We start from the raw sequence: 20,574 nt of genomic DNA on the forward strand, positions 1-20,574 counted from the left end.
TTTCACAGTTTCACTTGCGTTTCTTTCCTGTTATATTTGTGTGAAGCTGTTGAAACCTCTACACTTTGTCTTTTGGGTTGATCCTCAACTCTTTAGATTGTTAGTGTATGGTGAATTTTTGTATATAATCCAGTAGATAAAATTTCTTAAAAACCTTTTTGTTCCTTTTGTATATATTTTGCTAATCCAATATGATCTCGGCTGACATATGTTGGATTCTTGCCTTGAATAACGAAGTTCTAATATTGCTTTCGCCGAAATCGGGTATTCTCTTTCCTTTTTCTCTACTCAACATGATCCTCTTCATATGTTGTATTATAATTTTGTTCATATTTTGAAACATTGAGGACAATGTTTAGTTTAGGTTTGGGGGTGAAAAGTAGATACTTTGATAATATGCCATAATTGAAAACAAGAACTCCTTCTTTTTGAAAAAAATGAAAAATGAAAATAAAAATAAAAAATTGAAAAAAAACATAAAAATGGAGCTCATTTACCTTGAAATGTTGACTCTTGTGCAAATATGTAATTATTAGGAGTCTTAGTCTAGATATTTAGGCACCCTGATTCTAGCACAATTCACATAGTGATAAGAAATTTGCACGCGCACGATCTACCAATACATGTATAGCCTCGATCTTCAAGGTGTTTGATAGGAAGTCACGATTTCCAATCACTTTAGAATACTGAACGAAACTTGACTAGCTTGTTCTTTGGTTGGTTGGGATAGAAGGTGGAGGTTACATTAAGAAAGACAACCATCGAATTTAACTGGGTGCATCAAAAAGGGCTACCTCTTGCAAGTGTCATGTAATTTTTTGTTTCTTTTTGTTATTTATAAAAAGTGTTTCCTTAAAAAAAAAAAAAAAAAAAAAAATCAAAAAAAAAATCCAAAAAAAAAAGAAAAAGAAAAAAAGAAGTATTTATCAATTCCATCCTCTCTGTTCCAAAATAAAAGAGAGTAGTCATTGTAAATAAGAGTCATGTAAATAGTCAATTTGTTGATTCATTGTAATAAGCAAGGAAGGGTGTATGCCATTGATGTACAACGCGAGTAATTGTGAAATACCTCCAACTCATTCACAATTCTCGTAAAGTCCGGACAGCTAGCTAGATTTCGACCTTGGTTCTTAGCCTGAGAAACTATCTCTTGGTGATTAGTAGTCATAACATCCGATCTTTCTTTACACATGTGTAGATACACTTACATCTTATCACATGTCTTTATTTGTTATCAGTGCTAGGATTGTGCCTTTGATAGCTAGATTGACATCTCCATTTTGCTGTGAGCTTAAACTGACTTGCACATGTCACATTTGATGGAATCTGAGCTTATATTTTGACCTAGAACTTTGTAGGTACGTTCTAAGCAAACCTTCACGAGACTTCACTCGTCCACTAGGGACACTTAGTGGTTTAAAAGGCTTATTGCATTCGCTAAATGCATTCGAGAGACCAGCGACAGTGGTATAGGTAGGATTTCCTTAGTTTTGTTTTACTTGAGGACAAGTAAAATTCAGGTTTGGGGGTATTTGATGAGTGCTAAAAAGTACATATTTCTATATATTTTTCTTGGCATTTAACTCATCTTTTGTGCATTAATTCTACATTTTATCCCATATTCTGTGTTTTCGTTGTTTTCAAGAATAAATACTTTTCTTAATTAATTTTGCATTTTTAGGTACTAAATAAAGCCTGGTTAACTCACGGAGCGAAAAGAGCAAAGGAACGACAAAGACTCTCGCTAGGAGGAAGCGAAGAATGATGTTTGCAAGAGCCGGATCAACTAGAAGTGGGCTTGAAGAGGAAGAATTGTTCTTAAAGAAGATATGGGCTTGGCATACCCAAGACCCAAAACCCTTACCCAAATCCATTTCTATTATCCATACCCATTTCCATGAGAGCCGTCAGATTGGATCCATCTTGTCATCCAACGGTCGCCTCATCATTGTGCATCAAAATCCGAAGCTCCTGTCAAACACTGTAGTACCTAACTCCATCTGAAGCCGTCAGTTTTGTTGTATCTCATCATCCAACGGTCGTTCCTATCGCGCCGATGGATCATTCCATCACCTTTTCATCCTACACTTTAGCTTCGCTGAGCATCAACCTTTGATACATCCGCCTCACACCCTAGCATCAGAAACCTATACCCTAAACCAAACACACCCTTCTTCCCAAACATCGAGTTCTTCTCCTCCACTCCGTCTGCAGAGAAAACTCTGCCATCTCCATCACCACCATCTCTTCCATCACCACCTCGAGCTTCACCATCCCCATTCTCTCGACCAAATCAGAGCCATCACCATCATCCAGCTCCCTAGTATTTCCCTTTCTTGTTCTTAGCATCAACCCTAGGTGCTACATATAAGAAAGAGAAAATCTAGGGCATCAGTAGACGCAATTGGGAGCAGTTCGAGTTGAGGAGGAGCAGAGGGAACAGCAACAGGGCATGGGTCGAGCAGAATTCACACATGGGTGAGAGAATTTGATTTTCCCCAAATCAATTTAGGGTTTTCAAAATTAGGGTTTTTAGAAATTAGGAATTTGATGTAAGCTATAAATAGAAACTGATGTAGGATGTTAAAAATGTTCTTGGGTCATCCGAGAAACTCCCTAATTGGGTTAATTTGATTTTTCAATCCAATGCATATCTTCTTCTTATCCACTGTTAATGTCTGTTGTGTTAGTGTTCAATGTTTTGTTAATATTTAAGTTTCAAGTATGTTCTGTCATGTGTAGTTAACTTTCTTGTTCTATTTCATTATGTTCTAAATCACTGGTGCTAAGGTTGAGATGAAACCAATGCCACTGCTAGTTAGTTGAAATCATAGATATTGTTCTTGTTGTGCTAGAACTGTTTAGGATAAATTATCCTTCAGGATTGCTTACTCATCTAAGTTTGATCTGCGGTTAGTTTGTTTTGTGAGAGGACAGCTAATACTAGGATTAGATAATTATCTTAGTGATACTAAACCATCCTCCTGAAACAACCCTTTGATGAGCAGCAGGCTTGAACCTTCACTGCCATCTAGATAGTCAGCAAGCCTAGAAGCTCACTGATATCTACACCAGGGACAAGAGTGATATTGAAATTGAGATTGCCTTAGCATAGGTTATTGGTGGATTCAAGACCTAGTGCCTTACTGTTTTAACCCTTAGCTCATTATCAACATCTTCATGTCACTTATTGCCTCTGTCTCAGTTACTTTTAAGTTATTATTGTTGCTCTTGCTCACCACTGTCTTTGTCACTATATTACTCTTTTACTCACTGTCCTGTTTAGCTACCTTGCTGTTTTGCACCACTGTTATTGTTAGAGAATTAGCTTAGGAGGATCTCAACACACACCAAGTCTCTGTGGATCGACCCGTATTTTCACATTAGCTTCAATCGACACCGTGCACTTGCGGTATTAGTTTGTAGGTCTTTTTAGAAACCTACCATGAGCGTGGTGCGCGAAGGCGGAAAAAGGAAAGCTCCGGCAACCGAACAACAAGCCAAGCGTGCGGCTCCAACGCACACAACTTCGTCTCGAAAAGGAACGAGAAAAACTCCTGCGCAAGACGCTGAAGATACAAGCTTCCCATTTCCGATGAGTGAGGTAACGGAACTCTTGGAGGCATGGATTCAGGACGACGCTATCAAGCTGCCCCCTGTCAGGCGCCCACCGACTGAGAAGGACATGACGGACCCCAAGTACTGCCGCTTTCATAGGTTTGTCAATCACCCGACCAAGGACTGCAACAAGTTGAAACAAATCTTCAGAGAAAAAATAGAGGCAGGAGAACTCCAACTGGGGAACAAAGGTGTTCATAGAGATCCTCTTCCCATCATGAGATGCATGATTTCTGGAAACTCTGTTCGCAAGAATGTAAAATCTATGATGGAGCATTTGTGCGAAATCTTATATCTCTCCAAGGCACAACGTCAGGATATATTCGCAGCCCTCAATCATATCGTATCAGGCAGGCGTTTGTATCCAGAAAAGGAAGCTGTCTCGGAACCTCGGTCTTTTCCGGAAGACACCTCCAGCAAGGGAAACTGGGGACTCTTGACCGTCACTCATTTGAAAGACATCAAGTTCGATAGCACATTGATCGATGCAGCCTCCGAATTCAACATCATCATTGTTAAGACTCTGAGGGCTGCAAAAAATTCAAAGCAAGAAGCTACCCGTAGTCCAACCGTTATCATGAGCTCAGAAGAATTCATGGAAGCCTATGGATGCATTGATCTTGACGTCAGAATCGGTGATGCTCCAACACTGGCCAAATTTTACATAGTCAAGGAATGTTCGAATTACGACATGGTCCTGGGACGCCCGTGGATACACGACAACAAAGCAGTGTTGGGGACGCGTCCTTTACCGGTTTCGATACCCGAAAGAATCTCCAACAAGCCGTCTGAACCTGAAGAAGACTGTCTGTTACTGTATCTGCAGCTTACCGGTGTGACGCAACTTCCCGGAGAGAGCCCATCAGCATACATTAAAAGGTTCCGAGAACAAGTAAGTCTCGTCACACAACCCTTTCTGCAACCAATCACTCCTCCTTCTGGTAAGTCCTGGGGACTCGCTCCAACTGACGACCCAACCCTCGCTAGGAGATGTGAATGGGAGGCCGGTCCCTTTAAACGTTTCATCAAGAGTTTAGAAGCTGTCTCGATCAAAGGCGACAAGGCCAAGGACCGGGTATCTGTACAACACCCAAACCCATTTCACATCGGAGATCTGGTGACGAAGACAACTGCGTTCAAGGTTGGGAGCATGACGGTGAGAGTTACCACTCAGCCCGATTCACCCACCGAAAAGGAGGATGAACCATACCTGGTAGCCTATGTTGCCTTAGGCGGCTACTGTAAGATCACCAACGCTGACAAATTGGAAGGCGTGACAGTTCACTCACTGTGGCTCAAACCTTACAGTACTTAAGACGATGTGTTACCATTTTTTCCAGCGTCCTCCATATTTGAAACGTTGTGCTTTTCTTTTTTCCGGCGTATTTCTTCTGCAATTTCCTTTTCGTGTCGTATTTGTAATTCCTCCAGAAAATGATTGCACTGCTTGCATTCATAATTAGGGTTTCCATTTTCAATTTTCAAATTAATCAAAATATTATTTCCATCTAGGAATTTCTTTACCCCTAAAAGAAGAAACAGAATTCTGAGTCAGCCTAAATCATCATTACCCACTAGAGCAGGCCTGGAAGGAAACCCTAAACAAACATTTTGCATTCTCTGGAAGATGTCTGGGAAACAGGATATGTGCAGAAGAATGAAGTCGTTTTGGGCCGTTTACCCCAGCAAGACCAGGGAGATCTCGCGTCAGGAGCATACACAGGTCTGTGGTATTTCATTATGGCATTCTCTTTTTCATTGCAAGAAGAACATATGATCGCACCCTATATGGCCATGTTGGAAGATTTTCATCAAGAAACAGTGTGAAACCCTTATTCAATCAAGCAATCAAAAAAGGACCTTAAACTCAGCCGCCACTGAGTGCAAGGAAAATGTTCGCAAGTTATGGGAATATATTCGGAAAAAAAACAACAGGGAGATCCAGTCATCAATAAGATTGATTGTGTCTTCACCGCCATTAGAACCCGCTTCAACACCATCACTGTGGGTCACTTCCTTCGGAGACTCTTCGTTCTTCTTTTCGGATATTTCTTCAGCAACATTCTCCGCTTCAACATCCTCAGCAGGGACAACCTATGTACCTTCCTCAGAACTCACTGCAACATTGGACATTGTGCCAATCACTTTCAGACGTTCGGGCTCATCTGTGTCGGAATCAAGGATTATTACACCGTCGTGGATTGGATAATCACACTTTGCATCACCTGGAGGCCGTTTGTGTTCAACCCTCTGCCTCTTTAACCGTGCTGCAAACCTCTCAGCTCTCGCGTTCACTGGTACTCGCGACGCTTTATCATACCTCCATTGCTCCTCCACATCGATTGCAGCTGAAAGGGCCCAAATACGTCCCCTGGCAATAAGCAGATGCAGAATGGACATCCCTTGTATAGCACGACCAATTCGCGAAGTGGGAGGTTGATTTTAGCCATCACTTCCTTGTGCGCATTAGCCTCAGGATTTTGACTTCGAAACTTTTTTCTGGAGAAGTTACAGAGTGGTCATCACCAACTGCTTCCATGATGTACTGCAAAAAAGAGGTTACAATTGCATGTCAAAAAAAAAAAAACCATCGTGGTCAATCATAGGATCAGATAAACACGGAGCACTACCTGAGATATCGAAGAAAGCGATTACTTGATAGAAAGAAGGTCCTTGGAGTCTTCTTTATATTTCACGATCCAACAGGATCCCAGGAGAAAAAGGAGTCTTTGCTTCTCACCTATAAAGGCTACTGATCTGGGATAATGATCAACAATACTTATCAGATATACAATGCTTGTCGGACGTGTTTGGGAGAAGCTGCCGTATAATGAGAGTAAGCACACCCAGTCCAAGAAGCGGGCCGAGTTCCGTCCAGGGATATGCGGAGGGAGTCAAAGAAAGTCAAAGAGGCTCGACTAACCAAGTCGTACTCTCTTCCAAACCCTAATTAAGATCGTAGAAGACTGTTGAGGAGGAACGGCTCAACTAGCTCCGGGACGCTTGGGGCATATGACAGTCTTCTCTCACGCAGTAAATATATATTTACTTTAGCTTGGTCATTTCGATATGTAAATTGTCACCATCTCATGCCTACCCCGCAATAGTGTAACCATTGTGTGCTAGGCAGGGGACTTAATGTTGATGGTGGATTTTTGTTTAAGGCTAAAATTGTAAAAGCCGAATTTTAATAGGCTGACATCTTGTAAAGGATAAAGCCATTTGAGTGATGAATACTTCTTCACTTTATTAATTCACCTAGAATGGAGCATGTGGAAACAATCCCTGTGAATTAAGTACACCCAGAACGGAGCATGTAGCAACAATCCCGATTTTCGGTGGATTTATAGCATTATTAAATAATGTTTTATTAGCCTTGTAGTTCCTGTGTTGTTCCCGGGAACCCTCACTGTTGATGCGGCATGAGGACTGAGTGTTGCTTCTAATAGGGTAACACGAATCTCCGAGTGTCAATAGTGAGGCATGCACGAAATGCCCGTACAGGCTATCTCTCGGTATGTTATACTAGCCCGGTTGAGTAAAGTCTCTCGGTGTGTTATACTATCCCGATTGAGCATTCCTCTCGGTGAGTTATACTATCCCGATTGAGTATAATCTGGACTGCCCGTGCCAGTCTCAGAAATAATCATGGCCACGCAGGTTGGCCTCATGATTCGATAGCCTAGACGATCCTCAATAGGAGCAGGCTATCACCACAATGACCACCAGCGGGACCGGTTATGCCCTGGCTAGTCGAATACATACCACGCCCTTCAAATGGACACCGAACGCCAGCCAATAGTTGGATTACAGGTTGTTGTGGAGCATCTAAAAAGGATCGCGCGACAAGGGACGGCCAAACTAGACTTAAAAACAGTCTTGGCCGTCCAACTTCACCGGCACGGTTGGACGACGTAGATTGTTCCAGGTCCGGTCGGACAAGTACCGTGGTGTACACCAACGGGCCCCCTTCCTACTTTCATAATCGATCCTCCCCTGACTTAACCACGGAATGACGTGCGGTTGCCTGAAGTTGGGCCGACGTGAGGCTTAAAGGGTCGCAGGAAATTCCACAAAGGGTCTCAGATTGATCACGACCATCCGACTTCACCAGCATGTTTGGATGGCTTAGATCAGGCTTATGACCATCAGTCAGGTATCACCATGTTCACCACCGGACCAATGTAGGTCCCACGTGGTCGGCCAATCCAAACGAAGAGCATAGCATGCAAATTCTTCCGGCCAAAGCAGCATGCGCGCGACCAACATAAAACCCTAATAAGGGTTTGCGGCATATTACATGTGTCGTAAATCGATCACGAGCGTCCATCTTCGCCAGCCTGGATGAAGGGTGCAGGAATAAGGAGTTCCAGGGAGTATCTACATGATCAGCTTGGTTAGGCAGCCCATGCTAGGAGTTAAATGGCCAATAAGGTGTCATGGTGATTACCATCCGTCACCCTACCACATCATGTGATCGTCCAAGGGAGGTCTTGCATGTGCAACCTCCAAACTACCATTCGAAGATAGCTAAGCATGCATCTGTTTTAAGACGCTAAATCCGCGACTTACTCCATTAAGCCTTAAAACAACGATGCTTCATACACATTGATTCGATGCGTTACATGTATAGAATACACACGATATTTCATGAATATCGACTTCCTAAATAACTTAGTTATTTAACCTAGCACCGTATGCTACCTTCTGTGGGTCCCACGATCCACACAATCGAGACATCAAGCATGTCACAAATTGGGGGATACATACTGGGTTATTGGTCTGCCGGTTTACAGCGTGCAGCGTGCAACACGCCATCACAAGAACGTGTCAGGAAGACATGGACGGTTAGTGATGATGGGAGGAGTGGCTCATACCTGATCGTGTGACAATCACTAACACGACTCCACTTCCTCCACTTCCCACGAGAGACGTGGGTTAGACTCAATGACTTGTATAAATAGGTTCTCCTCCCTATTTTCAAGGTAGACAAGACAGAAACCAAGTGTTGATAAAATTCGTATTCAAACACACAGAGCTGATTGTTTACATCTTGCAAGCCAGTTCAGTATTCTGATACAAGTCATAAACAGCCAACACATTCACAATCTCAACACCTTCTTCGCTTTCCCTCCCTAAGATCAACCCCATCTCCTTCACTTTGTGACCGAAGCAAGTCTGGAACGACCATTTTTTGGTTTAGGCCAGAATTGTACAGATTGATCTCTCGAATCAGAAAGCACTCCCTTGCAGTGCATTTGTTTAGGGTTTAGATTCATTTCTCATCCACACACACCCCAAAATTACCAAAACCAGCAGAAATAGTTTTCACCCATAAACACCCTTAGTTGTTCTTTGTCTTCAATCGATGAACGCCGTGAAGTCTAATGCTCAACTACACTTTCTATCCTAATCCAAGATTTAACTATAAGTAGACTAGAAATCAAGACTTATAGTTTTGGCAACTAAACTTGACAAATGATAGACACATTTTTGTGTCTAATTTTTCCTCAATGTCCGTATTGTTGGAACTCTATTTTTGTACTAATATTGTGTTTTTATGTATTTTTAGGAAATAAACATTTTTGGAAAATTCGGCTCGAAAAGTTGATTTTGGCACCCGGAGGACAAGTGTCATTCGGACTCTCGCTTTTGGATAAGGGGTAACCTAATTACTAAGGGGCACCCCAGGTCACCCCCAAGGCAGTTGTTATTCACACCCCTACTCTGGATAGGGGACTACCAGTTTCTTCCCCATTTGAAACGATTTTGGCGGGAAATTTCTAAACAGTTCTGGCAGAATTTCGATCGTTAAAATGAAGGGGTTATGGGTCGATTCAATGGCTGAAATTTGGTATAGAGATGTGATATAGGTTAAGGAACATAGTATGGGTGACATGATCAATCAAATTTGGCTGGAATTTTCGGTATGATTCACACACCCAAAACAGAACACGTGTACTGTAACACGAGCAAAATTGAAGTTCTTGTGTGCATGGGGGAGTTCTGCTGGCGTTGGAAGAGTGTTGAGGCGTGAATAAGTCGAATGGGAGCGTGCATGAAGCAAGTTGACGTGAGAAAATTCTTTAAATGACAATTATTCTCTATTTTTGGCAGCGAGGAATAATCGAATTAAAGAGAGTATATACGCAATCAATGGTCGGATTTTTGGCCTCAATTCACTATAAATACACGTACAATTGAAGTGAGCCGGGGTGTCGAGAGTTTTGGGAGTCGATAGGAGGGTCAGAGAAGCAGAAATCAAGAGTTTTCAGAACTCTGCTGCTGCTACTGCTGATGATGAAGAACGTGAAGAACACGAAGAGCGGACCTGCCAGAGCAGTCGTTCTTCAACTATAACAGCGACGGCGGAACGTGGGTCGTAGTTTTCCAACGACTACAACACTTAAGAGATATCGTTCTTTGTAACGGGTTATGCAACGATTATAAACGTTGCAAACACCTGATTTTCACCATTTTCTCTCCGTTTCATCATTGTGAACCATTTTTGAGCCATAATAAATTATTTTGAGAGCATTTTTACTATGATGAGTTAATTCCCTCGTAACCAAGGCAATGGAGGAAGCTATTCACGCAACATAAATGGGTAACTATTTCATTTAATTATATAATTCACCTAATCGCTGCTTTTGCAGAGTTTTAAATTGTTTGAATGATTGTCTTAATTATTTGTTATTCAGTTTGATAGGTTATGCTTGGTTTAATCTCTTGATAATCTATGCTTAAGGTTTACAAATAATGTTTGAGAATCTGTATGATTGATAGTGAATTAAAGATAAAAGAGGACTTAAGAATTGAATAGAGTTTTGAAATATTTATCATTCAATTTTGCATAATAGTGGAATCTAGTGTCTTGGTTACCTCTCGCACCCATTGTTAATAATTTTGTATATAATTTTATTAAATCTTTAAATTTATCCTTCACAAGTCCGAGAGTTTGAACCTCATTACTACAACCCACGAAAAATCTTTAATCATTTTGGCGCCGCCGACGTGGATTTGTGCTTAGGTAGAATTTTTAGGTTTTTATTATTTTTTTTACTGTTATTTGTTCCTTTTTACGTTTCTTTTTGTGTCTTTGATTTACAGGTTCGAAGTGGAATACTAAGGACTTGGGAACAAAAAGCTTAAAGCTAAAATCTAAAAGAGAAGAAAAAAAAGACATAATTTTTTTTTTAGGATTTGTAAATAGGCTTTATTTTTCATAATTTTTGTAATTTTTGGACTTTTTTATTTGGACTTTATTCTGGACAATTGGACTTTTTTTTAAAACCTACGGAAGGGTATTATTATTAAAAAAAAGAAAAAAATTTATATAAATTGTGTGCAGGGAAGGACGACGATTACTATATCGTCTCGGCCCCTCGGGTTCGTACATGACATAGGAGTCGTGGCCCGAGTCGACTTCAACGGTTCATCCCCCATCTGGTACGGGAGGTAAGTCCATCGAACACTCGCGAATCTCCTGTCAGCGGGTTTACTGTATTCCTTAAGGTGATTCATTGATTGAGGACGAATTTGGACTGTTTTTAAATTCCTAGTAAAGGGAAAGGCCTGGCCAATACAAGATAAGGGTTCGGATTTCATCACCGCTCCCTTCTTGCCCGCCTTAGGAAAACGAAACCTAACGCGAACCCAAGCTTTAAAATTTGGAATAGAACGAGACAGATAGGGTAACGAGCTTAATAGGAAACTCATTCGAAAAATATTGGTTTCTCTTTAAGCACACTTCAAAGTTCATGATGGTTTCTGTGAGTTGAATGCGTGACTGCGCCGCCTTCTAATGCGGTGAAGCCTTGGGTATCAAAGCTCTACTAAGCTTCCCTCGCCTCGATTCAACTTACATTATATCGGATTGATTCCAGAGGGGTGTGCTCAAATTGTAACGAATTCCTTTTCGAAGGAATATAAGCTGGTCTAGAAAACAATCTAAGTGAAGCCATCATGATTTTTGTTTGCTAGAAATCTTTAGGTTTGTTTTGGTAGAGTCGAGTCGGCCTTGTTTGTGGTTGTGTATAATTCCCTTGCAATTAAGAATGTCGAACTGGTATGATAGAAGCCAATACAATGAGTATCGACCTGAATTTGAATATGGACGTCATCAGTTTTACGACCATGGTGGGAATAGTAGTTGGGAACGCGAACCTTTTCAAGGTTATGGTTCATACCATGGTGAGCCCAATTACTATCCACACGCGAATTGGTCTTACGATCAAGAAAATCAGGAACACTGTAGTACTGGTTACTCGTTTTTGGAAACTAGTCCTGATTATGATATTTCTGAAACTGTTCCATCTCTAGAAGAGACCCAACAACGGATTGAAAGGACGTATAAACGTTTAGTTGCAATGAATAGTTCAAAAGAAGAGTGTACACGATATTCTGATGCTCAGTGAAATTCAGGCACGTCTAGAGGCAGAAAATGAACAGTTGGCTAATGCTGCTCGAAATAATCTAAATTTCCAAAATAGGGTTTCTAATTCTACCCTTGATATCAATAGTGAATATTTGCCTAATTTAGAGGACGAGGTTAGAATTGGTAACACTACTTGTTTTGATAAGGTTCGATCATTTTCATGTTAGTATAGTGATGATTATGATGAGGATAGTATTGATGAAGAACATGAAATATGTAGGCATAGTGATCAGGAATTTGTTACTCCGATTGAGCTTTATAATGATAGTGTTGTTTCTAATACAAATCCAAATAATTTTAATATTATTCACATATTCAAAAGGATGTGGATTTGACTAGAAATACCACCGTTTTAGACGATGTAGTTCATGATCCTTTAGCCTGCAATATGTTGGATAATCCATTATTTGATGTGCCTATCAGTGAATCGGAGGAGGTAACTATGATTAAAACCTTAATTTATGAGCCTTTCTCTGATAATCCTTTATATGATTGTGATGATGGTTTAGAGGAAAGAGTTTACCCTGAGAATACTGTTTTAGAATCTAGCGATTTAGAAACACTAGTCTTAGAAGATGATAAACTCGTAGAAATGAGTGAGGATGAACCCAACTTAGAAGAATCTATTGACCATTTCCAGGAATCTGATGACCTAGAAATTAGGGAAGTTGTGACTAGTCTTTCTAGAGACACAGAAAACTCTAAGTTTGGGGGTGATTATCATTCTCCGTGTGCTTTAACTCTTAGAAAGTACCTTCCTGTAGGACTTGACATTTGTGCCTCAACCATCTTACAAGATTATCTTCATACACGTTTTACCGAACCTAATGATGTCCAGAAAGAAGCTCAGTTGTTAGAAACCCATCCTCTGGTTGATGTGGTTAACCCAGGTTATGATACCAAGATTGACTTTGTTTTCCCACCAAAAACTTTTCAACCAATTGTGGGAACTTTTGATTTTAAGATGTGTCGGTTATTAAGTTTTGAGACTAAACCTAATCACTTTAGGATATTAGGGTCGACACATTTTCTTAAGGAAGACCACCTCTTTCACTGTGGTCAACTATGTAAGTCATATCTGATTGACTTAGAGGATCCGCAATTATTTAGGTTATTACTTCGTGATTCTAAGTTCGTATTTGAGTTTTTACAGACTCTAAGACCTAGTGATTCGGATCCCATCTATGAAGAAACGCAGCCAATGAAAATATTCTATTTAGACCCTTTCATAGAACCTGAACCTGAACCGCAATTAGCGATAGTTTTCAGGAAACTAGGTAAGGGCATGCTTTTCTTGTCCATTTTCTTGGTTCACTGCAGTTTCCTATGGTCAGCTCTATTTGGTTTTGAAGACCCACAGTTATTTCGACTGTTACTTTATGGTTCGAGTTGACCAATCCTTTTCTAAGTCTGGCTGAAGACTTTAAACTTAGCACTTCTTGGGAGGTAACCCAATCTCATGCAACACGGTAATATCCTTCCTTAACTCTTTTGCTTCAAATAGTAACCGTTTCTCCTTGTTCATGCTTTTAATTTCATCTTTAGAACATTGAGGACAATGTTAGATTTAAGTTTGGGGGTATGGGAGAAACTTTTTAGTTGCAATTAGTAAACTCCAGAGCCTAGAAATTTATGCCTATTAAGGTTTGCACTAACCAATCTAAGTGTATGGGAACATCTTGGTTATAAGAGTTGAGGAACCGATCAGATTAGATGGAAACATCGAAAGAGTCTATTCATAAAAGCACAGAGCTCAGGTGTTAGAAATAACATGATAGTTGCACAATATCTCGTTGAGTCCTTTTCATTTCTTTTTTATTTTTTTTCATTTTAAACTATGTTTCTCTAAGTGATTAGGTGGGGCACACGATTCAAGTTGTTACAACTGCTATGGTGAATTAGAGTGACTGAGTTACTAAAAAAAAATGACCGGACCAGTTAGACCAATCGGAATAAGTATTAACACTTGGATAGCAATATGCGTGTGTTCTCCCTGTTTCCGTCGCCTAAGCAAGCGTGGAATGCAGGACCTGTGGGAACTATCATGTAATCTGCTGACAAGAAGCATGCGCTTGGATCAAAAAGATCTATTCATGTCGTTAAGTGAAAAAAATAAAAAAAAATGTTATTGTTCTGTGTAGTCAACTGTTGGTTTCCTTGTATTTGCCAGTTTGTTGATCTAGATTTAAGTTATTGACCACTGGTTCCCTTGTATATGCCAGTTGTGTTGATATTAGTCAGACCAGTATCTCAGTCCATTAGGATAGGTTCATTCTGGCAGTGGCCTTCAGACAGATATGTGAAACATCGATCATTTGGTTAACATCAAAACCATCTACATTTTTCTATTTCCATCTCCTTTTGCTATCCATATGATTAATTTGACTCCGAATATGATGTCCATAGTGCAACTATCTGAGTAGAGCTCTGTCACTTTATATGAATTTTAGTATGCTTGAGTGCAAACTCGTGTACATCAATTGGAATTTCGCATTAGGGTACTTCCTCCTATAGTCAATAAGTATCCCAACCAAAGAAATTCTTTAGTGCCTTCCAAGGTTCTGTATAGATAAGCTAGGGTCTGGATTAATGGTTTTGTGGGCACACCTCTGGTAAACCCTCCCGTGATTAACTCGGTTTTATTTATTTTTTATTAGTTTTGCTCGAGGACTAGCAAATAATAAGTTTGGGGGTATTTGATAGACGCATTTTTGTGTCTAATTTGTCCTCAATGTCCGTATTGTTGGAACTCTATTTTTGTACTAATATTGTGTTTTTATGTATTTTTAGGAAATAAACATTTTTGGAAAATTCGGCTCGAAAAGTTGATTTTGGCACCCGGAGGACAAGTGTCATTCGGACTCTCGCTTTTGGATAAGGGGTAACCTAATTACTAAGGGGCACCCCAGGTCACCCCCAAGGCAGTTGCTATTCACACCCCTACTCTGGATAGGGGACTACCAGTTTCTTCCCCATTTGAAACGATTTTGGCGGGAAATTTCTAAACAGTTCTGGCAGAATTTCGATCGTTAAAATGAAGGGGTTATGGATCGATTCAATGGCTGAAATTTGGTATAGAGATGTGATATAGGTTAAGGAACATAGTATGGGTGACATGATCGATCAAATTTGGCTGGAATTTTCGGTATGATTCACACACCCAAAACAGAGCACGTGTACTGTAACACGAGCAAAATTGAAGTTCTTGTGTGCATGGGGGAGTTCTGCTGGCGTTGGAAGAGTGTTGAGGCGTGAATAAGTCGAATGGGAGCGTGCAGGAAGCAAGTTGACGTGAGAAAATTCTTTAAATGGCAATTATTCTCTATTTTTGGCAGCGAGGAATAATCGAATTAAAGAGAGTATATACGCAATCAATGGTCGGATTTTTGGCCTCAATTCACTATAAATACACGTACAATTGAAGTGAGCCGGGGTGTCGAGAGTTTTGGGAGTCGATAGGAGGGCCAGAGAAGCAGAAATCAAGAGTTTTCAGAACTCTGCTGCTGCTGATGATGATGATGAAGAACGTGAAGAACACGAAGAACGGACCTGCCAGAGCAGTCGTTCTTCAACTATAACAGCGACAGCGGAACGTGGGTCTTAGTTTTCCAACGACTACAACACTTAAGAGATATCGTTCTTTGTAACGGGTTATGCAACGATTATAAACGTTGCAAACACCTGATTTTCACCATTTTCTCTCTGTTTCATCATTGTGAACCATTTTTGAGCCATAATAAATTATTTTGAGAGCATTTTTACTATGATGAGTTAATTCCCTCGTAACCAAGGCAATGGAGGAAGCTATTCACGCAACATAAATGGGTAACTATTTCATTTAATTATATATTTCACCTAATCGCTGCTTTTGCAGAGTTTTAAATTGTTTGAATGATTGTCTTAATTATTTGTTATTCAGTTTGATATGTTATGCTTGGTTTAATCTCTTGATAATCTATGCTTAAGGTTTACAAATAATGTTTGAGAATCTGTATGATTGATAGTGAATTAAAGATAAAAGAGGACTTAAGAATTGAATAGAGTTTTGAAATATTTATCATTCAATTTTGCATAACAGTGGAATCTAGTGTCTTGGTTACCTCTCGCACCCATTGTTAATAATTTTGTATATAATTTTATTAAATATTTAAATTTATCCTTCACAAGTCCGAGAGTTTGAACCTCATTACTACAACCCACGAAAAATCTTTAATCAACAAACAAGCTTGAGATAACAACACTTGCGAGTTCGACCGAGCAGTGCTCTAATAATCTCCCCCTTTGTCAATTTTAGTGACAAAACTATTAATACATATGGAATACAAAATAAATAAACTTTGTAGCTCTCAATCCAAATGCTTGATTTCCTTGGTTCTTCAACATTACTCGAAATATTCGTCACTTCCAAGTACTCCAGTAATTCTGAATGTGTTCAACTCACCATCATAGTTGTTGAAGATCCGCAGCTATAATAATGAGAAAACAATAGCTCTTAATCATTGTTATACAGTGCCATAGTATTATTACACAGTATCAAAGTCTAATTGTATCACAACTTGGACAACAATACTATACTCCTCCTTAGTCAATACTTCATCTCACATGAAAACTACTCCCCCTTACACAATGATCCATAAACCATATGTATTTGTAGTGTGAACTACACATTAATTCTCCCCCCTTATGTCAATATGAATTGGAAAAGGTACGAAAACTAGTGGGATCCTAATGAAATTTCCATAGAGATACTTCATGACCAAAAGAGAACATATCAACTTTTTTTCGATGATTTCACATAATCGAAACTAGTGTATTCATCAAGGAGTTTATATAGATACAAGAAAACTCCTACAATATTCCACAGCCGTACTCCCCATAAAGATTTGGCAATTACGCACAAGTTCAGTTAAGAACTCTTCCCCATATTATGTCATTCTTGAAAGAACAACAAGAGTGACCTTAGTTTCACAAGAAAAGAAGGATTTCTTTGGACATTAACAAATCACATGAAACATGATTTTGTATCCAAAATACTCAATTAAATTAAACACAAGAGAACCCATGATTAATTTAATCGGAAATGCTCACATAAGAGAACTTACGGAGCCGCACAGTACTTACACAAAGATGTGGATCAGGGAAAGACCAATATTGCGGAATATTCAAAGATTCTTTCTATTTTTCATCAATATTTTCATACAGACATGTAATAGACTTAATATTTGTAGACAAAATTTCATCATATCTTCCATCAATATTTGCATAATGACACAATAAGCTTAACTTTTGTTGTCAAAAGTTCAATCTATCTTTTATCAATAAAGACATATGATAGACTTAACTTTTGAGCGAATATGGGACAATCACAGTTCAGGGACGCAAACACACATATCCCATAACAAGTTGCAATATACAAATCCATAAAGATTAATATTGCAAAAATCATCTTCCAAATAAACTTTAGAATTTAAATAAATAAATCTAAAAATATTGTAAGATGAAAATCATTGAAAATAGTTGGGTCTGGCTTCAGAATCCCAATGAAGTTCTCAAGTCGTTAACCTACAGGGTTTTGGAAAAACCTAAGGTTAAAGGAGAATCGACTCTAGTCACAACTAGTATCACACATGACGTGTAGGGTTAGGTTTCCCAGTTGCAAGAGTTCTCCTTTATATAGTCTTCAAATCAGGGTTTGCAATCAATGTTACCTTGGTAACAAAGCATTCAATATTCGTCGTTAGATGAAAACCTGATAAGACTCAAGCTAATATCTTTCAACCATTAGATCGAACTTAGCTCGTTACACACAAATGAAAAGTGACTTCATTTAGATATGAGTAACCGTACCTAAACGTATACACCTTTATTGGCTCAACAATAGTTAACCGAAGTTAGCCATATGAACACTTTCATATCAACCATATTCATCTTAACCATAACTAGTCAAATGACTCAAATGAAACTAGTTCTAGAGTTGTTCAATTGTTTATATTCTCATAGAAGTATACAAGACACAATTGAAGCAAAATCGATTTTGATTCACTCGAATCAAGTCATGAATACTATAGTCACGGTTTGCAAAAGATTGCATTCCTTATTATATAAATGTATTAGTTCATGAACAAACCGATTTTAGAACATAACCCACTCAAGTATGCAAACGGTACACATACCTAGGTGGCCGAACTAAGTTTGGGTTCAGCAATATGTGAACAGGTACGCGTACCACCGAACTCACTAAAGTCCCGGAACTTGAACCCCACGCCAGTACGCATACCGGTATGCGTACTTAGTTCCCGGACCTCTATTCAACCAATCAGTACGCATACGGGTATGCATACCATGGTTCCCAGACTTGGATTACACATATGCAAGTACGCATACTGTGCTTATATCAAATTGTTCCAAACTCTCATTTCAATCATTGAAACATTCTCGGAAGACGACAATAGCTGTCTCGCACAAACTATTAGCTTTAAAGCAATTTTCAAGTGATCGAATGATCAATACGAAACATTCGAAGTCTACATCAAATGACTCTTACAAAATCATGTAAGATGTTACCAGGCGATTTTCACATGATCATCTTTTGACTTTCGTCAAGAATATAAGATGAACTTGGTTAAAGCGAAAGCCTACCAACACATATTTCGAGAAATATGTAAGCGAGTTAAACTCAGCTCGGAATATCAAATGTGTATAATCGAAGTCTATATAGCTATACGACTTTTGTCTCAAATAGGAGATAGAGTAGATAGACTTTTGAGTGATAGATGAGTTCAAGTCACCACATGCCTTTTGTTGATGAATTTCCACAAGCTCCCCTTAATAGTTCTTCATCTTCAACCGATGAACGCCGTGAAGTCTAATGCTCAACTATACTTTCTATCCTAATCTGAGACTTAGCTATAAGTAGACTAGAAATCAAGACTTATAGTTTTGACAACTAAACTTGAAAAACAAGCTTGAGATAGCAACGCTTGCGAGTTCGACCGAGCAGTGCTCTAACAGTAGATTTTAGTGCCTTCATTTATCGTAAAATAATGTGAAAGATATTATAATTCTAGTGAACTTCTTCAAAATTTAAATAACAAGACTTTGCTCTTTCAAGGTTATACCGCACTTGTAGAGGATATGTGTAGGAACTAGATGAATCTTCAAAGGATTCTTCTCGTTTATCATGACACTCATACATTGGATATTGAGATTATTGATCGAATTTCATTGATTCTTCTTTCTAAAAATGAATTGATCATTAAATGACATTTAATGGGTTTGCCGTCTTTAACTATTGTAATACCCTGATATTCGGCAGTGGTTAGCCAAACGGAATATCCGTAATGCTTTGTTCTTTCCTAACACCGAGGTCTTTTCAGCACAATTGGATCCAGAGTTGGCAGAAAACTCTGCAGTTAAGCGTGCTCGGACGGGAGCAATCCTGGGATGGGTGACATCCCGGGAAGTGGCTGCTGGATTACCGCAGCGATTCCCGTTGAGAACCCGACACTGCCGGATGACCCCAGTGGATAAGTGGGGACAATATCGGTGGAGGTAGGGGTCATTACAAATGGTATATGAGCCGACGACGGTTCACCTGCCGCGGGTGAGAAGCTACATTGGACGGGGTTTCTCCAGGTGCTTGTCTCATGAGGGGCAGGGAACGTCGGAGATCTGAGTTTGTGTATATTCCGTATCAGAGGACGGCTCCAATTTAAGGTGGTGGTATTGTAATTCCCTGATATTCGACAGTGGCCAAACGGAATATCAATAACGCTTTGTTCTTTCCTAACACCGAGGCTTGACGGGTTCACTTGACTGAGTTGTGGGAAAAACTTCTCAGTTAAGCGTGCTCGGCCGGGAGTAGTCACGGGATGAGTGACCTCTCGGGAAGCTGCTGCTGGATAACCGCAGTAGTGCCGTTAAAAATCCCACACTGCTGGATAACCCCAATGGGTAAGTGGGAACAATATCAGTGTTAGTTGGGATACAATTAGGGATGGTTTGATTGTGCTCGGGTAGGAGAGTATGCTGGGCCGTTGAGCTAGATACTGGTCTCACAAGAGGCAATGAACGTCTATATTATACCGATGCCTTTCCAGCACAATTGGATCCAGAGTTGGCAGAAAACTCTTCAGTTAAGCGTGCTCGGGCGGGAGCAATCCAGGGATGGGTGACGTCCCGGGAAGTGGCTGCTGGATTACCGCAGCGATACCCGTTGAAAACCCTACAATGCCGGATAACCACAATGGATAAACGGGGACAACATCGGTGGAGGGAGGGGTCATTACAACTATCAAATCTTGATTCATCGTGTGGATATTGAGACTCATAACTATCAAGGTTAGATAATAAAGCTAACATGTCGCGTTATAAAAGATACAGATCTTGATGTTTAGCACCATGATCTTGATATTGAGTACCAATAGGATTATCAAGGATGCCATCACCAAAACTAATAATAATAATTAATTTTTTCTTCAAATTGGTATGAAAATTTGTTCATGCCTAAATGTTTATGG

Source organism: Papaver somniferum, chromosome 1 (assembly GCF_003573695.1).
Source record: "Papaver somniferum cultivar HN1 chromosome 1, ASM357369v1, whole genome shotgun sequence".
Classification (NCBI taxonomy): Eukaryota; Viridiplantae; Streptophyta; class Magnoliopsida; order Ranunculales; family Papaveraceae; genus Papaver; species Papaver somniferum.